Source organism: Leucoraja erinacea, chromosome 8 (assembly GCF_028641065.1).
Source record: "Leucoraja erinacea ecotype New England chromosome 8, Leri_hhj_1, whole genome shotgun sequence".
In the NCBI taxonomy this organism is placed as follows: Eukaryota; Metazoa; Chordata; class Chondrichthyes; order Rajiformes; family Rajidae; genus Leucoraja; species Leucoraja erinaceus.
In genome coordinates this window covers 2,702,551-2,725,385 of record NC_073384.1, presented here as the reverse complement: position 1 = coordinate 2,725,385, position 22,835 = coordinate 2,702,551, and the positions used below count along the sequence as shown (strand labels likewise).

Genomic DNA, 22,835 nt, shown 5'->3' with positions numbered 1-22,835 from the left:
GAATTAAACTGTGGTTTTGGTCATTTAGGTTTCATTGTTCACAATGCTAACTAATTCAGGTTAATTCATGTAGAACAGTTTTGTCAATCCCAATGGAAATATATTTTTTAAACTTGCTTTTGGGGGCATGAAACATAAATTGCTTTTTCCCAAAAACACTTAAACTGAAACTGGTTTAAGTGTAGTGTCTTTTGCCGATCAATAAATAATGTGTACCTTCTGTTGGTCAGTGTCCTACATCAAGTGTTTATGTTTGAGAGTGCACAAATAACAAGGCCGTGACAGGGATTTCCATACCAGCCGACACAAAACAGGAGATGTGGAGTCAGTATGGATAGAACTAAGGAATTGTAAGGGTAAAAAGACCCTAATGGGACTAATCTACAGGCCCCCAAACAGTAGCCTGGACATAGGGCGCAAGTTGAATCAGGAGTTAAAATTGGCATGTAGCAAAAGCAATGCTGTGGTTGTTATGGGAGATTTCAACATGCAGGTAGACTGGGAAAACCAGGTTGGTACTGGACCCCAAGAAAGGGACTTTGTAGAGTGCCTTTGTGATGGATTCTTAGAGCAGCTTGTATTGGAGCCTACCAGGGAGAAGGTAATTCTGGATTTAGTGTTATGTAATGAACCGGATTTGATAAAAGACCTCTAGATTAATGAGCCATTAGGAGGTAGTGACCATAATATGGTCAGGTTTAATCTACAATTGGAGAGGGACAAGGGTAGATCGGAGGTCTCACTGTTACAGTTGAATAAAGGGGACTATGGGGCCAAGAGGGAGGAGCTGGCCAAAGTTGACTGGAAAGATACACTAGCAAGGATGACAGTGGACAACAATGGCAGGTGTTTCTAGGAATAATACAGAAGGTGCAGGATCAGTTCATTTCTAGGAGGAAGAAAGATTCCAAGGGGAGAAAGGGGCGACCGTCGCTGACAAGGGATGATAGGGACAGTATAAAAATTAAAGCGAAGAAGTACAACATAGTGAAGATGAGCGGGAAGCAAGAGGATTGGGTAATGTTTAAAGCACAACAGAAGATAACCAAAAATATAATACAGGGAGAAAAGATGAGGTATGAATGTAAGCTAGCCAATAATATAAAGCAGGATAGTAAATGCTTCTTTAGGTATGTGAAGAGGAAAAAATTTAAGACCAAAGTTGGACCCTGGTACAGCAGGCAGTGAAGAAAGTGAATGGCATGTTGGCATTTATAACAAGAGGAATCGAATATACAGGTGCACAACCTTTTATCCGAAAGCCTTGGGACCAGACACTTGTCGGATTTCGGACATTTTCGGATTTCCGAATGAAAGATTTTTAGCGTAGATTAGGTAGGTAGCGCGGGCGGCTTGAAAAGTCTGGAGCGACTGCCTCCTCCCCGGAGACCGGGGAATCATTGTAAATCATTGCATAAATGTTAGTCAGTTAGTTTGGAGGGATTTTATGTGGTGGTGGTGGTGGTGCGTGGGTGAAGGGGGAAACTTTAATTCTTAGTCCCCTACCTGGTCGACGACTCCCAACATCGAGGAGCTGGGGGCTCCGTCCGGCCGCGGGCGGCGCCGGTTGTAGCTCCGACCCCGGCAACTCGACCCCTGGCTGCGAGGCGCTCCAAATCCAGCGCCGCCCGCGGTCGGACGCCCGCAGCCCCAGCTCCGCGAATGTTGGGAGAAGGCAGCCTCAGCGCCCTGGAGCTTACCGCACAGCGACCCGGTAAGGCATTGCCCGCTTCCCGCTGGTATCCCAGCGCTGCGACGCCGCCGACTCCCAACATTTGCGGAGCTGGGGCTGCGGGTTTCCGGCCGCGGGCGGCGCTGGATTTGGAGCGCCTCGCAGCCAGGGGTAGAGTTGCCGGGGTCGGAGCTACAACCGGCGCCACCCGCAGCCCCAGCTGGGAGTTGGCGGTCACAGTGCTGCGGAGCTTACTGCACGGCGACCCGGTAAGGCATTGACCGCTCCCCGTCTCTCCGACCAGGTAGGGGACTAAGAATTAAAGTTTACCCCTTCAACCCCCCCTTCACATAAAAGCCCTCCAAACTAACTGACTAACATTTAAGCAATGATTTACAGATGTTTAAGTGTCTCCCCGGTCTCCGGGGGGGAGGCAGCCGCTACAGTAGTACAGACCTGGGTTGACCGTGGGTCGTTTCGGGTCAAGTTTGGCGCCAAACGCGAGCTTTGATGTGCAGACGACATCCTGGAAAAAATGGCCGGTTTTCGGAGTTTTTCGGTTTCCGGAACACCGGATAAAAGGTTGTGCACCTGTAGGAGCAAAGAGGTCCGTCTGCAGTTGTACAGAGCCCTAGCGAGACCACACCCGGAGTATTGTGTACAGTTTTGGTCACCTAATTTGAGGAAGGACATTCTTGCTATTGAGGGAGTGCAGCGTAGGTTTACAAGGTTAATTCCTGGGATGGCGGGACTGTCATATGCTGAGAGAATGGAGCGGCTGGGCTTGTACACTCTGGAGTTTAGGATGAGAGAGAATCTCATTGAAACATATAAGATTGTTAAGGGTTTGGACACGCTAGAGGCAGGAAACATGTTCCCGATGTTGTGGGAGTCCAGAACCAGGAGCCACAGTTTAAGAATAAGGAGTAAGCCATTTAGAACGGAGACGAGGAAACACTTTTTCTCACAGAGAGTTGCGAGTCTGTGGAATTCTCTGCCCCAGACGGCGGTGGAGGCAGGTTCTCTGGATGTTTTCATGAGAGAGCTAGATAGGGCTCTTAAAAATAGCGGAGTCAGGGAATATGGGGAGAAGGCAGCCAGTGACCGAAGCTCCCGCGTCGGGGTGATCGACGTTCCCGTGTCGGGGTGATCGAGTTCCCGTGTCGGGGTGATCGAAGTTCCCGTGTCGGGGTGATCGATGTTCCCGTGTCGGGGTGATCGATGTTCCCGTGTCGGGGTGATCGATGTTCCCGTGTCGGGGTGATTCAAGCTCCCGTGTCGGGGTGATTCCAGCTCCCGTGTCGGGGTGATCGAAGTTCCCGTGTCGGGGTGATCGATGTTCCCACGTCGGGGTGATCGAAGTTCCCGTGTCGGGGTGATCGATGTTCCCGTGTCGGGGTGATCGATGTTCCCGTGTCGGGGTGATCGATGTTCCCGTGTCGGGGTGATTCCAGAATCCCGTGTGTGATCGATGTTCCCGTGTCGGGGTGATCGATGTTTGGACGTCGGGGTGATCGAAGTTCCCGTGTCGGGGTGATCATGTTCCCGTGTCGGGGTGATCGAAGTTTCCCGTGTCGGGGTGATCGATGTTCCCGTGTCGGGGTGATTGCAGTTCCCGTGTCGGGGTGATCGAAGTTCCCGTGTCGGGGTGATCGATGTTCCCGTGTCGGGGTGATCGATGTTCCCGTGTCGGGGTGATCGATGTTCCCACGTCGGGGTGATCGAAGTTCCCGTGTCGGGGTGATCGATGTTCCCGTGTCGGGGTGATCGACGTTCAGGTGTCGGGGTGATTCCAGCTCCCGTGTTCGGGGTGATCGAAGTTCCCGTGTAGGGGTGATCGATGTTCCCACGTCGGGGTGATCGATGTTCCCGCGTCGGGGTGATCGATGTTCCCGTGTCGGGGTGATCGATGTTCCCGTGTCGGGGTGATCGATGTTCCCACGTCGGGGTGATGATCGATCGATGTTCCCGTGTCGGGGTGATCGATGTTCCCGTGTCGGGGTGATCGAAGTTCCCGTGTCGGGGTGATCGAAGTTCCCGTGTCGGGGTGATCGAAGTTCCCATGTCGGGGTGATTCCAGCTCCCGCGTCGGGGCGGTCGAAGCTTCTGCGGTTTGGAATTCCCGAAGTCGGTCTCTGACCAAAGACCGCAAGGTCCGTGATGTTAAGTCCACAAGCACCCACGGCTGGAGCTCCGAGGTCAATCCCTGGCAAAGGGATCATGGGCTCCGTGATCGTACGTCCCATAGGCTCCCCACAGTTGAGCTCTCAAATATCAGTCTCCAGCAAAGGCCACCAACTCCTCGATGTTAGGTCGCAGTGCAGAAGGAGATACAGTGCGGAAAAAAATCTCATCTTTGTTGAAGTAAGAGATTAGAAAAAGTTTCCCACAACCCCCTCTCCCCCTATATTAAATGACAAAGAAGGAAAGAACAGACAGACTGTTGGCGAGGCTGGTTCAAACAAAGGAAGCCCATCTAAGAAAATCAACTTCACCAGAGTTAGTTTGTGGAATGAGGCCAGGCAAATGGAAGAGGTGGCAGTGGAAAACATCTTGGAGACAGGGATCTCACTCTGTTAGATTCAGCACAGTTAGGGAAAAGGAAATAAATGAACCCGGACTAACAGAAAACAAATGATCAGCAGGTCAAACAACATCTATGAGGAGAGAAACTGAGTTAACATTTTAGATGAGTGTCCTTTCATCCTAACTACATGTCTCATCCCACGGATGCTGCCTGACCTGCTTCTTCTTCTCTTCTTGTGTTTGAGGCAGCAGAGGTTATGTAATGGCCTCCAGGCGCTGTGGCCAGTTCAATGTGCTGTTGTCGAGTGCCGTGAGGTCTACTCCTCCACCAGGGGGGGCGGAGGACAGCGCAGTCGAAAATGACGTGCTGCTGCGCTGTTTGTTGGTCCACTCCACACATGCAGGCTGCTGATGAACGCAGCCCCCAGCGATGCATGTTGCCGTTGAACCGGCCGACCCCTGTACGGAGCCGGTTCAGGGCGACCCACTCTTTGTGGGGCAGGTCTGAGCCGGGTGGGGCTGTGGTGTTCGGTGCAACAGTGAATTGAGGAGGTCGCAAAGTCTGTTCCCAGCTAGTTCTCAATGCTCCTAGTGTGTTGAAACTGGAGCCACAGAGTGTCGCTGCGTGACGGGAGAAGGGGCGACAAGATGACAGGTGTTGAGGTCCCAGTTGCTGTGAGTCCTGGGCGAAATGGTGCAAAGGATGTTTGGCGTCCGATGGGGCCTTGCACACCAGCCTGTGGGTGAAGTCCAGAACTAGGGGCCACAGTTTAAGAATAAGGAGTAAGCCATTTAGAACGGAGACGAGGACACACTTTTTCTCCCTCAGAGGGCGGTGGAGGCCGGTTCTCTGGATACTTTCAAGAGAGAGCTTCATAGGGCTCGTCAAGATAGCGGAGTCAGGGGATATGGGGAGAAAGCAGGTCCGGTGGGCGGCGCGACTCACGTCGCAGCGGCCTCTGCAGTCCATCTGTATTTTTATTATTTTTTGTCTCGTTTGAATGTAGTTTTTATTCTTTTTTTTTGTGTATGTGTGTGGGGGGCGGGGGGTGGGGGAAACTTTAAAAATCTATCCCCAGCACGGAGAACCCGACCTTTTCTCTGTCGGGTCTCCGTTGTCGTTGGGGCCGAGCAACATGGAGCGGCCTCCAACAGGAACGACCTGGGGCTCCAGTCGCGGAGCCTGCGGACCTACTCACCATCGCGGAGCTGGCCGAGTTCGGAGCGGGAGGAGCGGTGGTGGCGCGCTGCTGCGTCCTGACCCTGGAGATTCGGAGGCTTACCGCAGGTCTGGCAGACAGGAACACCGGGAGCCCGCGGGTCCCTGCTGGGAGACCGCATTTCGGGGCTTCCGCAACAGCGACTTCACCCGCCCGAGTTGCGGGGTTGAAGAGTACCTGGTGCGGGGCCTTACATCACCGCCCCGCGCGGCTTGGAATGGTTGCGGGACTTTGCTAGCGCCCGCCGGGGGCTCCAACACCAAGACCCGGAGCGTGGCCTTGCATCGCCCGGCGCGGCGTTAATGGCCACGGGACAATTACCATCGCCCGCCGGGGGCTTTGACTTTGACTCTGACATCGGGAGGGGAATGGGAAGTGCAGGGGAGAGATAAGTCTTTGCCTTCCATCACAGCGAGGAGGAGATGTGCTGTGATGGATGTTTGTGTAAATTGTGTTGTGTCTTGGTTCTTTTTTGCGTGTATGACTGCAGAAACAACATTTTGTTTGAACCCCAATGGGGTTCAAATGACAAATAAATTGTATTGTATTGTATTGTATTGATTCGGGATGATAAGCCATGATTACATTGAATGGCGGTGCTGGCTCGAAGGGCCGAATGGCCTACTCCTGCACCTATAGTCTATTGTCTAAGTACTCTCTGCGAAGCTTGGCGGGTGCGATACCTGCGAGTAACGGCAGAAGATCCGTCTGAGTAGGGCGTAGGCAGCCGGTGATGATCCCATGGTCTCCAATCTGAGGGTGTTGCCATAGAGGGAGTGCAGAGACGGTTCACCAGACTGATTCCTGGGAGTCTTGTCTAGTATGGATAGCTTGGTTTATACTCTCTAGAATTTAGGAGATTGAGGGGGGATCTTATAGAAACTTACAAAATTCTTAAGGGGTTGGACAGGCTAGATGCAGGAAGATTGTTCCCGATGTTAGGGAAGTCCAGGACAAGGGGTCACAGTTTAAGGATAAGGGGGACATCCTTTAAAACCGAGATGAGAAGTTTTTCACACAGAGAGTGGTGAATCTCTGGAACTCTCTGCCACAAGGGTAGTTGAGGAGTTCTGGTTCAGAGCATAGATGATGCTCCTGGCTGGCAGCCATGCACCCCATGAAGATCCAGCCAAGCAGCAGGAGGTTGTTCCGCGCCGAGACTTTAGCACGGAGAGCTTCAAGGTGTTGCTTGTAGGTCAGCTACTGATCTAGTTTCACCCCGAGGTATGTAGGAAATGTGTTATAGGGTAGGGGTGACCCATTGAGGGTGACGGTTATCTGGCATTGAGCTTCCTTGTTGTTCAGGTGAAAGGCCGTTGTGGTGGTTTTTGCCACACTCAGTTTTAGTCTCTAGGTTTTAAGGTAGCCCTCTGTGATGTTCAAAGGAAAGACTCTGAACTCTTGAAGTGTTCCATATCCGCCGAGAGCACATCCTCCACATTTGGCCAACTCCTGTCCGAATGCAGTCGGGCCAGGTCATCTCCGTATACATACTGGCGCGAGGTCGTGCGTGGCAGGTCGCTGATATAGAGATTGAAGAGATAGAGAAAGGCTCTGCATTAAAAAAAAATACCCAAATGGATTCCTGAGCCCTATCCCAGGCTGTGGACCAAGAGCAGAGCAAGAAAGTGAAGTAACATTCTCTGTATTTGCCCAGCATGGACTAGGTGGACTGAATGATCTCCTTTTGTGATGTGAATCTCTGATGGTAAGCTTCTGAATGCTGTTGTTAATTTGCTCAGCAATTAATGGTATGACATTAGTACAGAGCTAGAAACTGCTGAAGAAGTGAATGTAATTTGAATCACTACTCCCTCCCCTGTGGTATAGTTTGTAACAGGAACAAATACACGCATTAAACTTCACTATTGCTACAAATTTGCATTTGTTGTGAATTTTCAATGGATGCAGCTCAAAGCACCCAGAATAAACAATTAGTTGTTATTGGCTGTAATCAGAGATAAGAGTAAAAACTCCCTCTACACTTCTTGTATTTCTGGATTCAGAGATTAACATCAGGGTACCACAAACAGTAGGATCCAAATCTCTGCCTGGATTCAGCCTGGAAAACCCGATGGTGCATGCACTGGGTACATAATTTATTAGCTCCTCAGGGATAACAGTTCACATCATCCTGCCTCAAGCTGTATAAACAATATTATACACACATTCTATATAGTATGTATTTAGGCAATTGCTGATCTGAATAATTCAACTTGCTAAACTTTTTAGTTTATCCAAAGGCTATTTTTTTAAATTTAATTAATTTAATAAATAGTCACCTACATTTTCTGTTTTTTATATTCTTCAGCATTAAATAAATCCGTGGCGCTCTGCTCCATTTGAGAGTCTTACGAGTAAATCATTTTGGTTAAATGCTCAGAAGCAAAGAGATAAATAATGTTCATAGTAGCACATATGTAATTATCAGTCTTCCTTATTTCAGTCCCAAGGGCTTCCTAGTTCTTTAGATAGTGCTGTAACCACAGATGACAGGGCAGTGAAAAAGAGTTGTGCATTCACTGGTCCCATTCATATCAGTGTTTACCAGACTGTTCTGCTGATTTCTTGCTCTGTTGATGACAGAGTTGAGTAGACAGTTCAGTAGCCTGTGCAGAACCCATTGCTAGCATATGAAGAGTGTTTATCAACCTGCTCTTGACCTTTCGATGTTAGTTGTATCTGAGCATTTTCCTGGACATTTGCTGACCATTGTATTAGTTATGTGCACACAGTTTCTCTTTGGCTACTGCATGAAGCGGTTATGTGGCAATTACTGAAAACGTCAGTACTCTGCTGCAGCAGTTGGGGAATTGTTGGAAACTTGGTCAGCTCTTGCTGAAATGCACATTGCTGTTCAGCTTGTGTATTTGACAGGGTCACTCAGCCTATGCAACAAAGCAAGCTGTTATCACAACACGGTTAAATGTGATATCCAATCTGTTCAATTCAGTTTAGTTTATTGTCACGTGTATGAAGGTACAGTGAAAAGCTTTTGTTGCGTGCTAATCAGTCAGCGGAAAGACAATACATGATAACAATTGAGCCAGTTCAGCACCGCCATTCAATGTGATACAGATACATGATAAGGGAATAACGTTTAGTGCAAAGTAAAGACAGCAAAGTCCGATCAAAGATAGTCCAAGGGTCACCAATGAGGTAGATAGTAGTTCAGGACTGCGCTCGAGTTGTGGTAGGATAATTCAGGTGCCTGATAACAACTGGGAAGAAACTGTCCCTGAATCTGGTGGTGTAAATTTCACACTTCTGTACCTTTTGCCCGATGGGGCAGGGGAGAAGATGCCAGGGTGAGGCTTGTCCTTGATTATGCTGTAGGCCTTGCCGAGGCAATGTGAGGTGTAGATGGAGTCAATGGAAGGGAGGCTGGTTTGTGTGATGGTCTGGGCTGCATCCACAATTCGCTGCGATTTCTTGCGGTCGTGGATGGAGCTGTTCCCAAACCAAGCTGTGATGCATCCTGATAAAATGCTTTCGACGGCACGCTAGGAGTTGCTGCGGTAGGCCTTCAGGTGCCGGGAGTCAAAGTACAGACAGATCTGAGAGGAGTTTAAGGAAATCTCAGTTCAAGTAAGAAATGTTGGTGTGGGAGTAGAGATTTAAAGCAATTGTAATATCTGATCACTTGTATATCACTTGTATAAAGTTGCCTCCAGTGGCGATGCTGCACCGAGTTCCATCCTCCTACAGTCTTAAGCTTGGCATTTCCAAATGACAAACGTGCTGGTACTGTTAACATCCGTCCCACTTTTTGTAACAACAGAATATTTAAATGAATTTAACTAATATTCAATACTTTAAAGATTGAAGCAGTTTGCAAAGACATCTGTTTCCCGTTTGTCTTTGTTTCTCATCTAGGAGGTTAGCCCAATGGTGAAGTTTTTGAAAAATATTCTTGTAAGAATATTAAACTGATATTTTTCACCCATACATTATGTTTAAATGGTATTTCACTCAAATAAAAACATCAAAGTATCTGTAATGCTCCACCGACGTATGAGTTCTCTCTGCTTATCCATCAGCAATTAATGATTTGTAGCTGTCTTTCCCCCTTGCAATGTTGGAGGAGATGTAAACCATGATGTGGCGATTGCAAGAATTGGAAGTCTCACATCTCTGTAATTAAACTGCCTTATGTTAAACTTAGTGAATGTGTGTAATGTAGTCTATAAAAATCCCTGTACATGGTCTGGTCGGCATTGTAATTGTAGATCAGTTCTTGCTGGCAGCAATCATTTATTGCCAATTTAGGATCCAGTCAGGATTTTAAAGCATCTGGATTGAAATAAAAATTGAATGCAGTATTTGTTCTGATTTAACATATTTCACTGATTACACCTTAACACACAAAGTGAGCGTGGTATTTCGAAGATATTTTAATGCTGTCACAATTGAAAGAGTAACATTGTCTGCGTGATTCTTACATCAAGGCATTGTCTGTATGTTTTTGTAGTTTTGGATGTCAAATGAATATCTGCTGTTATTTTTGAGTAGCTGCTCATGGTTTGTTTTATGCATGGTGCAAGGATGCTTTCTAAAACATTCTGTTTATGTTGTTAACCCACGAAATGGATCTTTCTCTGGATTTTGTGCTGCTTTATTCATCCCCAGTTTGTAGTTTGAAGTGAAAGCTCTGCTAAAAGGATTCATGCATAGGTTCACTATTTTTGTAGTTACGGTTTATATGATAAGCTTTTTTATATTTAAAATCAATATGTAATCCTGTGAAGAAGCTTATCCCCCTAAAACCCCATTTGTAAATCTATTTTAGCTTTGTTGCACGGCGCAGCCACAGTATTCTAGAGATTGATTAGGTCCAGCAGTAGAATCCTATCAAATGGATGCTCTGATGATGCCGCGCACTCTTTCTGGAATGCCAGTTGACTGGGACTGAAGATAAGAGCAGATTGCAATCCCTAGTGCAGCATTCACAACAGCATGGTGATTTTCACAAATTTACAACCCAATTTGTTGAAACAATAATTTGAAGTGGAGCATCCAGTTGCTGGGGTACCTTGAGTGGTAAAAAGTAGTATATAGTCAACAACTGATATTTGAATTTCATTAAACATCTTTAGCTATAAATTGTCACTTAATAAGCAGGCTTAAAATAATTATTTGTATAAATTTAATTTCCTTTGTTACAGAGAGATTTAATTTAAATCTGCTTATTCATATTATTCATTTAAATTTTTTTAATAGACCAGGTGCGGACCCGTTGGGCCTTGTCCACCACTCACCCATAGCCCCCAACTGCGCAGGCGCGGCTGACGGGTTCCCGGTTCCCGTTGTGACGCGAGTCACGGCAACCCTCCCCCTAACTGCGCCTCGCCATCGCTACCCCTATCCTCCTCCATTCCCCCTCATATCCCAGCACCCCCTCTCCCTCGTCTTCACACTCCCTCTTTCCCCTCCCCTCCTCCCCTTCCCCACTACCTCACCTGTCCCTCTACGATGGGGGACCAGGCCTTCCGTGTGACAGGGACCCAACGGGTCCCACTTCATTGAGTATATATTACAACAGACCACAGACAATAGGTGCAGGAGTAGGCCATTTGACCCTTCGAGCCAGCACCGCCATTCAATGTGATCATGGCTGATCATCCCCAATCAGTAACCCGTTCCTGCCTTCTCCCCATATCCCCTGACTCCACTATTTTTAAGAGCCCTATCTAGCTCTTTCTTGAAAGCATCCAGAGAATCTGCCTCCACCGCCCTCTGAGGCAGAGAATTCCACAGACTCACCACTCTCTGTGAGAAAATGTGTTTCCTCGTCTCCGTTCTAAATGGCTTACTCCTTATTCTTAAACTGTGGCCCCTGGTTCTGGACTCCCCCAGCATCGGGAACATGTTTCCTGCCTCTAGTGTGTCCAAGCCCTTAACAATCTTATATGTTACAATGAGATTCCCTCTCATCCTTCTAAACTCCAGAGTGTACAAGCCCAGCTGCTCCATTCTCTCAGTAATTGACAGTCCCGCCATCCCGGGAATTAAACTTGTAAACCTACGCTGCACTCCCTCAATAGCAAGAATGTCCTTCCTCAAATTAGGGGACCAAAACTGCACACAATACTCAAGGTGTGGTCTCACTAGGGCCCTGTGCAACTGCAGAAGGACCTCTTTGCTCCTATACTCAACTCCTCTTATTATGAAGGCCTACATGCCATTCGCTTTCTTCACTGCTTGCTGTACCTGCATGCTTACTTTCATAGACTGATGTACAAGGACCCCCAGATTCCGTTGTACTTCCCCTTTTCCCAACTTGACGCCATTTAGATAGTAATCTGCTTCCTGTTTTTGCTAACAAAGTGGATAACCTCACATTTATCCGCATTAAACCTCATCTGCCATGCAACTGCCCACTCCCCAAACCTGTCCAAGTCACCCTGCATTCTCATAGCATCCTCCTCACAGTTTACAACAGCCACCCAGCTTTGTGTCATCTGCAAATTTGCTAATGTTACTTTGAATCCCTTCATCCAAATCATTGAGGGGTCATAGTTTAAGGATAAGGGGGAAATCTTTTAGGACCGAGATGAGGAAAACTTTTTTCACACAGAGAGTGGTGAATCTCTGGAATTCTCTGCCGCAGAAGGTAGTTGAGGCCAGTTCATTGGCTATATTTAAGAGGGAGTTAGATGTGGCCCTTGTGGCTAAATGAATGAGGGGGTATGGAGAGAAGGCAGTAACAGGATACTGAGTTGAATGATCAGCCATGATCATATTGAATGGCGGTGCAGGCTACAAGCACCAAGCATTGCGTTACCCCACTAGTCACTGCCTGCTATTCTGAAAGGGACCCGTTAATCCCTACTCTTTGTTTCCTGTCTGCCAACCACTTTTCTATCCATGTCAGCACTCTACCCCCAATACCATGTGCCCTCATTTTGCCCACTAATCTCCTATGTGGGACCTTATCAAATGCTTTCTGATTCCAGGTACACTATATCCACTGACTCTCCCTTGTCCATTTTCCTAGTTGCATCTTATGCACATTGAGGGGGGGGGGGGGGGGGTGGTGGGGGGTCTGCGGAATCACACACACTAACCATCCCCCACACACGCACACACTAACCACGCCCCGTGATATTATGTTAATATTATTCATTGGCTCCTTTTACCCCGTCCCCGCCCTATCCACTGACGCATAGCCCCCAAATTGCAGGCGAGTCTAGAGATGGAGGGGGGTAGAGAGTCAGGGCAGAGGGGGTGAGGGGGGGGGGGAGAGGGGGGGGAAAGGGAGAGGGGAGAGAGAGGGGGATGGGGAGAGGGGGGGAGAGAGAAGAGGGGGGGGGGGGGAGGGGAGAGGGGGGGAGATAGGGGGGGGAGAGAGAGGGGGGGAGAGGGGGAGGGGGGGAGAGGGGAGGAGGGGAGCGGAGAGAGCGCGAGTGACCGGGCAATGCCGCTCGCAGCGCGTGAACACAACACGCAGACCCATTGTGACATCATCAGCCAAAGCCAGCCGGTTTTATTTTCAGTTTTTTCAGATTTTTGAACATTTTGATTAATAATGAGAAATAATGCATGAAATGTTCAGATAAGGCGATCTCTATCGGAATATGTAAAAATGTTACCGTTACCGCGTCATTTTTTCGAGAAGATGTGATAAATACACAAATCCACATACAAGATCAGAGTTTTATAGGTATATGGATGGATGGATGTATAGATGGATAGATGGATGGATGGATAGATAGATGGATGGATGGATGGATGGATGGATGGATGGATGGATGGATGGATGGATGGATGGATGGATAGATAGATAGATAGATAGATAGATAGATAGATAGATAGATAGATAGATAGATAGATAGATAGATAGATAGATAGATAGATATTTTAAGTAAACATTTTTATTTCTGCAGGGTTATAATTTTAAATGGAAATATTATTTTTGATTGTTAGAATTGTTTTCCTCTTTATTTGATGAGCATTTGAACAAGAATTTGTTGTAGAACCTCAGAGTTGTGAGGGGATCAGCTGTTTCTGGCACAATTGTGAAAGAGCAAAAATGAAAATAATGCATTTTATTCAATTAAAATGTTTTCAGAAATTCATTAGGATCAGGGAATTCCATTTTTACAGAAGCGTGTTCAGATTATGATGTACATTAAGTACCATTGGTGAATTGGCAAGTGAATGTGGAACTCAGGAAGGAGAAGGTGTCCAGTTATCTCATCATTACCGTGATGGATGGGAACTGATGGCAGACGGTTAAGCCGGACCTCAGTATACGTGACAATAAACTAAACTGAAAATCTCCAACAACCAATTTCAAACACTCGTACCTTTCCCACAGCAAATGTTGGGTTTATGGTGAGCAAGCAGTTAGAGAAAGTTGGTATTTGTTCTATCCTCGTTACCATTATCCACAAGTGAAGAGACTGAAAAAGGCAGAGATGTTTTCATGTGTTCCAATCCTCCAGTGGTACCTTCGTCATGTCCCGTTGTGAGCTCAGACGGTGAATTCTGTTTGGATATCATTACAACCAAGCCTTGTGTGTAGATATGACAGGTTCTCAAAGGAAAGGCTTGCTGTCAAGTAGCAGGTTTATGATGTGAATTTCTGTGACTGTAGATTCCATACATCTTTGAAAATTAGGAATGTTATTCGAGGTAGAGTCATGGAGTCATACAGCAAGGAAACTGGCCCTTCGGCCCAACTCGGCCAGGCTAACCAAGATGCTCCATCAAAGCTAGTCCCATTTGCTCTCATTTGGTCCATATTCCTCTAAATCTTTCCTGTCCATGTACCTGTTCTAATGTCTTTAAAATGCTGTTATTGTACCTACCTTCTCTAGCAGCTGAACACTCAGCTTGCCGACCTTTGTTTAACTACTCATATAATCCAGATCATTGCCCAACCTCAGATATATTGCAGCTTTTTGCGGGAATTTGGAGACTTATGTATTAAATTGGAGATTTGTATAAGCAGAAGTTGTGAACCAAAGTATGGAATCCTTTGGTTTCTCATCAGATAGAAAGAAGTTCCTTGGAACTGGGTAATCAGTGGACTAAAGTGTCTGAACAAGACCCAATAGTGTCACACTTGTTGGTGTGTTTGTACAAAGATATTGTAACATGGTAAGTACATGCCTTGAACATGGGCAGCAGTGTAGCTGGTGGGAGAAACGGAGAGAGCACTGCCATTAATCTGCTGCTCCAAGTTTGATAACATTCCCTACAATGGAAACTAAATGATCCTATCAGCCAAAATATAGTTTTTCACGATTTATGTCAGCAAATTTGGCTCAGAATCACCTCCTTCCCCTCTCAGTCAGTAAAGAAGTGTGAGTGGAAATGTGTTTGAACTAAAGGCTATCATATCCTTTGATGTAGTGCTGTTTGAGAGCTGCCATGTTACAGGTTGGAGAGCAGACAACTGGCTGTACGGAGAGGAGGAGGATATTTGTATTTTGAGTTCATTTGATGAAATGCCTTAGAAGATTGGACCTCATGGGATTGAAGAAATATATTATTTTGGATTGAGACAGAAAACAGGAGCAATAAATATGTTGGCTGCGTGCAGCTAGCCCCCGGGGGCTGGGCTGTTTACAGCCTCTACTGATGAACGGGGTGAGGAGAACAAGTGTGTGGATCCAGGGCTGCTGCTCACACACAGATACTTCGAAAAGTAAGTTGTGGGGAGCCACCGAGAGCCTGCAAAATGGTACTTGCAGATTAACTGAGTAAGAAAGAAGATTGTAGGCGGGGTGTAATGTAGAGGTGTGAAGTTAATGATTTGGCTGGAAAGGCAGGTTTATTTAAGGTGAGAGACTGCAGCATGTTAAATGCAGAGAAATGTGAGTGTACTTTTACATACGTCAGAAGGTAAAATACTGGTAAATGATCTGTGAGCTTTTATTGCAAGGACATTGGAGTACAGAGAACGGATACCTTGCTGAAATGCTATTAGGCATTGGTGGTTGGGGCGGTGCCTGTTTCTGGTCCACTCATTGCCGTGAAGGGATACAAGAATGGTCCACCGTTTAGAGAATAGATGAGAAGCGGCTGCATTACATGTCCAATATCCTCTTAACACATTTAAATCTCTTCCAACCCTTGACGGTTGGATGCTGAGAATCTGTCGTGTTTTTTTGTGGAAGAGGTCATATTGGAATACAAGGGGGAATTTCTTCACTCAGTAGTTTGACATTTTAATTTGGAATTATTGCTTGAGCTACTTTGTTGAGCACATTCAAGGCTGCGACCAGATGCATATAGAGATGCAGAAACAAAGAGGAAAGGAAGGGCTGATACGGAAGATCAGCCTTGATTGACTGGATAATGGAGCAAACTCAGGAGGCCACGTCACCATATTACAGTTCACTGTGCACTGCGAACTGAATGCAAAGATGAGTATTCACATGTCAAGCTATTTAGCTCACCAAATATATTTAATGTATTTTCTTTGTGGGAGTAAGGCAGTAATGTTATCTAAACAAATATACAACACATTGGTTAGCCCTTGCAGTAGTCCTGGTGTCTTATAGCACGGGAACAGGCCCATCGGCCCAACTTGTCCATTGCAATCAAGATGCCCCATCTAAGCTAGTCCCATTCCCTGTCCCACCCCCCGCATTTGGCCTGTGTCCCTCTAAACCTTTTCTATCCAGGCACTTGACCGAATGTTGTTATAGTACTTCCAACAACTACTTCCTCTGGCAGCTCACTCCATATTTGTACCGTCCACTATATGAAAATGTTGTCCCTCGGGTTCCTATTAAATCTTCCCCCTCTCACCTCAAACCTGTCCTCTGATTCTTGATTCCCCTACGGTGGGTAAACGACTCTGTCCATTCATCCTGTGAGTGAGGATATGGAGCAACTGAAGGGAATCCGCATTAGACAGCAAATGGTGTTGGGTAAACTGTTGGGACTGAAGGCAGATCCCATCCCCAGGGCCTGATGGTCTGCATCCCAGAGTATTCAAGGAGATGGTGGCCCTAGAAATCGTGGATGCATTGGTGATCATTTTCCAATGTTCTCTTGACTTTGGATCAGTTCCTGTGGGCTGGAGGCTAGTCAATGTAGCCTTCCATTTTAAAGAAAAGTGGGAGAGAGAAAAGGAGGAATTATAGACCAGTTAGCCTGACATCAGCAGTGGGGAAGATGCTTGAGTCGATTATTAAAGTTGTTATAGCAGCCCATTTGGAAAGCAGTAACAGGATCGGTCAAAGTCAGCATGGATTTATGAAGGGGAAATCATGCTTCACTAATCTGTGGAATTTTTTGAGCATATAAGTAGAATGGATGAGGGAGAACCAGTGGATGTGTCTTTGACAAGGTCCCACACAAGAGATTAGGGTGCAAAATTAGAGCACTTGGTATTGGGGGTAGGGTATTGACATGGATAGAAAACTGGTTGGCAGACAGAAAGCAAAGAGTAGGAATTAATGGGTCCTTTTCAGAATAGAAACATAGAAAATAGGTGCAGGAGTAGGCCATTCTGCCCTTCGAGCCTGCACCGCCATTCAATATGATCATGGCTGATCATCCAACTCAGTAACTCAGATGATCATGGCTGATCATCCAACTCAGCCTTCTCTCCATACCCCCTGATCCCTTTAGCCACAAGGGCCAAAACTCCCTCTTAAATATTGCCAATGAACTGGCCTCAACTACCTTCTATGGCAGAGAATTCCACAGATTCACCACTCTCTGTGTGAAAAAAGTTTTTCTCATCTCGGTCCTAAAAGATTTCTCCCTTATCCTTAAACTGTGACCCCTTGTTCTGGACTTCCCCAACATCGGGAACAATTTTCCTGCATCTAGCCTGTCCAACCCCTTAAGAATTTTGTACGTTTCTATAAGATCCCCCCCCCCCAATCTTCTAAATTCTAGCGAATACAAGCCGCGTCTATCCAGTCTTTCTTCATATGAAAGTCCTGACATCCCAGGAATCAGTCTGGTGAACCTTCTCTGTACTCCCTCTATAGCAAGAATGTCTTTCCTCAGATTAGGAGACCAAAACTGTACGCAATACTCCAGGTGTGGTCTCACCAAGACCCTGTACAACTGCAGTAGAACCTCCCTGCTCCTATACTTAAATCCTCTTGCTATGAATGTCAACATACCATTCACTTTCTTCACTGCCTTCTGCACCTGCATGCGCACTTTCAATGACTGGTGTACCATGATATCCAGGTCTCGTTGCATCTCCCCTTTTCCTAATCTGCCAACATTCAGATAATAGTCTACTTTCCTGTTTTTGCCACCAAAGTGGATAACCTCGCATTTATCCGCATTATACTGCATCTGCCATGCATTTTTCCACTCACCCAACCAATTCAAGTCACCTTGCAGCCTCCTAGCATCCTCCTCACAGCTAACACTGCCCCCCAGCTTCGTGTCATCCGCAAACTTGGAGATGTTACATTCAATTCCCTCGTCCAAATCATTGATATATATTGTAAATAGCTGGGGTCCCAGCACTGAGCCTTGCGGTACCCCACTAGTCACTGCCTGCCATTGTGAAAAGGACCCGTTTACTCCTACTCTTTGCTTCCTGACTGCCAGCCAGTTCTCTATCCACATCAATGCTGAACCCCCTTTACCGTGTGCTTTAAGTTTGCATACTAATCTCTTATGGGACCTTGTCTAAAGCCTTCTGAAAGTCCAGATATAACACATCCACTGGTTCTCCCTTATCCACACTACTATTTACATCCTCAAAAAATTCTATAAGATTCGTTAGACATGATTTACCTTTCATAAATCCATGCTGACTTTGTCCAATGATTTCACCACTTTCCAAATGTGCTGCTCTCCCATCTTTAATAACTGACTAGCATTTTCCCCACTACCGTTGTTAGACTAACTGGTTTGTAATTCCCCGTTTTCTCTCTCCTTCCCTTTTTAATAGGTGGGGTTACATTAGCTACCCTCCAATCCTCAGGAACTACTCCAGAATGTAAAGATTTTTGAAAAATTATCACTAATGCATCCACTAATTCTGGAGCTACTTCCTTAAATACTCTGCGATGTAGCCTATCTGGCCCTGGGGATTTATCAGCCTTTAATCCATTCAATTTACCTAACACCACTTCCTGGCTAACCTGGATTTCACTCAGTTCCTCCATCTCATTTGACCCCTGGTCCCCTGCTATTTCCGGCAGATTATTTATGTCTTCCTTAGTGAAGACAGAACCAAAGTAGTTATTCAATTGGTCTGCCATGTCCTTATTCCCCATGATCAATTCACCTGTTTCTGACTACAAGGGACCTACATTTGTTTTAACTAATCTTTTTCTCTTCACATATCTATAAAAACTTATAGTCAGTGACTAGTGGGATGCCACAAGGCTCGGTGCTAGGACCCCGGTTATTTACAATATATATTAACGATTTGGACGAGTGAATTAAATGTGATTTCTCCAAGTTCAGACTGAAGAAGGGTCTCGATCTGAATCATCACCCATTCCTTATCTCCAGAGATGCTGCCTGTTCCGCTGGGTTAATCCAGCATTTTGTGTCTATTATCTGAATGGTGTCAGATTAGGAAATGGGAAAGTGCAACGAGACCTGGGTGTGCTTGTACAACTGTCACTGAAAGTAAGCAAACAGGTACAGCAGGCAGTGAAGAAAGCTAATGGCATATTGGCCAACATTGCTAGAGGATTTGAGTTTAGGAGCAAGGAAGTCCTACTGCAGTTATACAGGGCCCTGGTGAGACCGCACTTGTAGTATTGTGTGCAATTTTGGTCTCCTAATTTGAGGAAGCACATTATTGCTATTGAGTGAGTGCAGCGTAGGTTTACAAGGTTAATTCCCAGGATACCATGTATTCCCGTGATACTGACATACGATGAATGAATGGGTCGACTGGGTTTGTAAGGGGCGTAATGGATTAAAAGTATTATATATGAATGCACAAAGTATAAGAAATAAAGTGGATGAGCTTGAGGCTCAGTTAGAAACTGGCAAGTATGATGTGGGAATTACAGAGACATGGCTGCAAGAGGGCCAGGGCTGGGAACTGAATATTCAAGGGTATACCTCCTATCGAAGAGACAGACAGGTGGGCAGAGGTGGTGGGGTTGCCCTGTTGGTGAGGAATGAAATTCAGTCCCTTGCGAGGGGTGACATAGAAACAGGAGATGTGGAGTCAGTATGGATAGAACTAAGGAATTGTAAGGGTAAAAAGACCCTAATGGGACATATCTACAGATCCCCAAATAGTAACCTGGATATAGGGTGCAAGTTGAATCAAGAGTTCATATTCACATGTCATAAAGATAATGCTACTGTTGTTATGGGAGATTTCAGCATGCAGGTAGACTGGGAAAATCAGGTTGGTACTGGACCCCAAGAAAGGGACTTTGTGGAGTGCCTCCAAGATGGATTCTTAGAGCAGCTTGTATTGCAGCCTATCAGGGAGAAGGCAATTCTGGATTTACTGTTGAGTAATGAACCGGATTTGATAAAGGAACTTGAGGTAAAGGAGCCATTAGGAGGTAGTGATCATAATATGATGTTTTAATCTACAATTTGAGAGGGAGAAGGGTAAATCGGAAGTGTCAGTATTACAGTTGAACAAAGTTGGACTATGGGGCCATGAGGGAGGAGCTGGCCAAAGTTGACTGGAAAGATAACCTAGCAGGGATGACAGTGGAACAACAATGGCAGGTATTTCTGGGAATAATACAGAAGGTGCAGGATCAGTTCATTCCAAAGAGGAAGAAAGATTCCAAGGGGAGTAAGGGGCGACCGTGGCTGACAAGGGACGTCAGGGACAGTATAAAAATAAAAGAGAAGTAGTACAACGTAGCAAAGATGAGTGGGAAGCCAGAGGATTGAGAACCTTTAAAAGAGCAACAGAAGATAACTAAAAAGGAAATAAGGGGAGAAAAGATGAGGTACAAAGCCTAGAATATAAAGGAGGATAGTAAAAGCTTCTTTAGGTATGTGAAGAGGAAAAAAATAGTTAAGACCAATGCTGGACCCTTGAGGACAGAAACAAGTGAATTTATTATGGGGAACAAGGAAATGGCAGACAGGGTGAATTTGGATCTGTCTTCACAAAGGAAGACACAAACAATCTCCCAGATGTACCAGTGGAGGAATTGAAGGAAATTCACATTAGGCAGGAAATGGTGTTGGGTCGACTGATGGGACTGAAGGCTGATAATTCCCCAGGGCCTGATGGTCTACATCTCAGGGTACTTAAGAAAGTGGCTCTAGAAATTGTGGATGCCTTGGTGATAATTTTCCAATGTTCTATAGATTCAGGATCAGTTCCTGTGGATTGGAGGGTAGCTAATGTTATCCCAGTTTTTAAGAAAGGCGGGAGAGAGAAAATAGGGAATTATAGCCCTGTTAGTCTGACATCGGTGGTGGGGAAGATACTTGAGTCAATTATAAAAGATGAAATAGCCGAACATTTGGATAGCAGTAACAGGATGGGTCCGATTCAGCATGGATTTACGAAGGGGAAATCATGTTTGACTAATGTTCTGGAATTTTTTGAGGATGTAACTAGGAAAATGGACAAGGGAGAGCCAGTGGATGTAGTGTACCTGGACTTTCAGAAAGCATTTGATAAGGTCCCACATAGGAGATTAGTGGGCAAAATTAGGGCACATAAAATTGGGAGTAGGGTATTGTCATGGATAGAAAATTGGTTGACAGGCAGGAAATAAAGAGTAGGGATTAACGGGTCTCTTCCAGAGTGGCAGGCAGTGACTAGTGGGGTACCACAAGGCTCAGTGCTGGGACAGCAGTTATTTACAATATACATTAATGATTTAGATGAAGGGATTAAAAGTAACATTAGCAAATTTACAGATGACATAAAGCTGGGTGGCAGTGTGAACTGTGAGGAGGATGCTATGAAAAATGCAGAGTGACTTGGACAGGTTGGGTGAGTGGGCAGATGCATGGTAGATGCAGTTCAATGTGGATAAATGTGATGTTATCCACTTTGGTGGCAAAAACAGGAAGGCCTATTATTATCTGAATGATGTCATGTTTGGAAAAGGGGAAGTACAATGAGATCTGGGGGTCCTTGGTCATCAGTCACTGAAAGTAAGCATGCAGATACAGCAGGAAGTGAAGAAAGCTAATGACATGTTGGGCTTAATAACAAGAGGAGTTGAGTATAGGAGCAAAGAGGTCCTTCTGCTGTTGTGTGCAGTTTTGGTCTCCAAATGTGAGGAAGAACATTCTTGCTATTGAGGGAGTGCAGAGTAGGTTCACGAGGTTAGGGTGGGGTGTTGACATGGATAGAAAATTGGTTGGCAGACTGGAAGCAAAGAGTAGGAGTGAACGGGTCCTTTTCAGAATGGCAGGCAGTGGCGAGTGGAGTGCCACAAGGCTCGGTGTTGGGGCCGCAACTGTTTACCATATATATTAATGATTTGGAAGAAGGAATTAGGAGCAATACTAGCAAGTTTGTGGATGACACAAAGCTGGGTGGCAGTGTGAACTGTGAAGAGGATGTTAGGAGGTTGCAGGGTGACCTGGACAGGTTGTGTGAGTGGGCAGACGCATGGCAGATGCAGTATAATATAAAGAAATGTGAGGTTATCCACTTTGGCGGCAAAAGCAAAGGGGCAGATTATTATCTCAATGGGGTTAGGTTAGGTAAGGGGGGGGTGCAGCGAGACCTGGGTGTACACTGGTCACTGAAAGTTGGCGTGCAGGTACAGCAGGCAGTGAAGAAAAAGAATGGAATGTTGGCCTTCATAACAAGAGGATTTCAGTATAGGAGTAAAGAGGTTCTTCTGCAGTTGTATAGGGCTCTGGTGAGACCACAACTGGAATATTGTGTACAGTTTTGGTCTCCTAATTTGAGGAAGGACATCCTTGTGATTAAGGCAGTGCCGCGTAGGTTCACGAGATTGATCCCTGGGATGGTGGGACTGTCATATAAGGAAAGATTGAAAAGACTAGGCTTGTATTCACTGGAGTTTAGAAGGATGTCCTTCCTCAAAGATTTAGAAGTATCTTATAGAAACATATAAAATTATAAAAGGATTGGACAAACTAGATGCAGGAAAAATGTTCCCAATATTCGGTGAGTCCAGAACCAGGGGCCACGGTCTTAAAATAAAGGGGAGGTCATTTAAGACTGATGTGAGAAAAAACTTTTCACCCAGGGAGAGTTGTGAATTTATGGAATTCCCTGCCACAGAGGACAGTGGAGGCCAAATCACTGGATGGATTTAAGAGACAGTTAGATAGAGCTCTAGGGGCTAGTGGAGTCAATGGATATGGGGAGAAGGCAGGCACGGGTTATAGATAGGGGATGATCAGCCGTGATCACAATGAATGGCGGTGCTGGTTCGAAGGGCCTAATGGCCTCCTCCTGCATCTATTTACTATGTTTCTATGTTAATTCCCGGGATAGCGGGACTGTCATATGTTGATAGAGTGGAGTGACTGGGGTTGTATAC

At 45.9% G+C, this 22,835-nt stretch overlaps 2 protein-coding genes across 2 annotated transcripts in view; both read left to right on the top strand.

Moving 5' to 3' along the window:
- The window catches only part of mdh1ab (malate dehydrogenase 1Ab, NAD (soluble)), a 259,183-nt gene that overhangs the window by 53,335 nt on the left and 183,013 nt on the right, over positions 1–22,835 (top strand). The window lies entirely within an intron of this gene.
- The window catches only part of ehbp1 (EH domain binding protein 1), a 373,177-nt gene that overhangs the window by 346,881 nt on the left and 3,461 nt on the right, over positions 1–22,835 (top strand). The window lies entirely within an intron of this gene.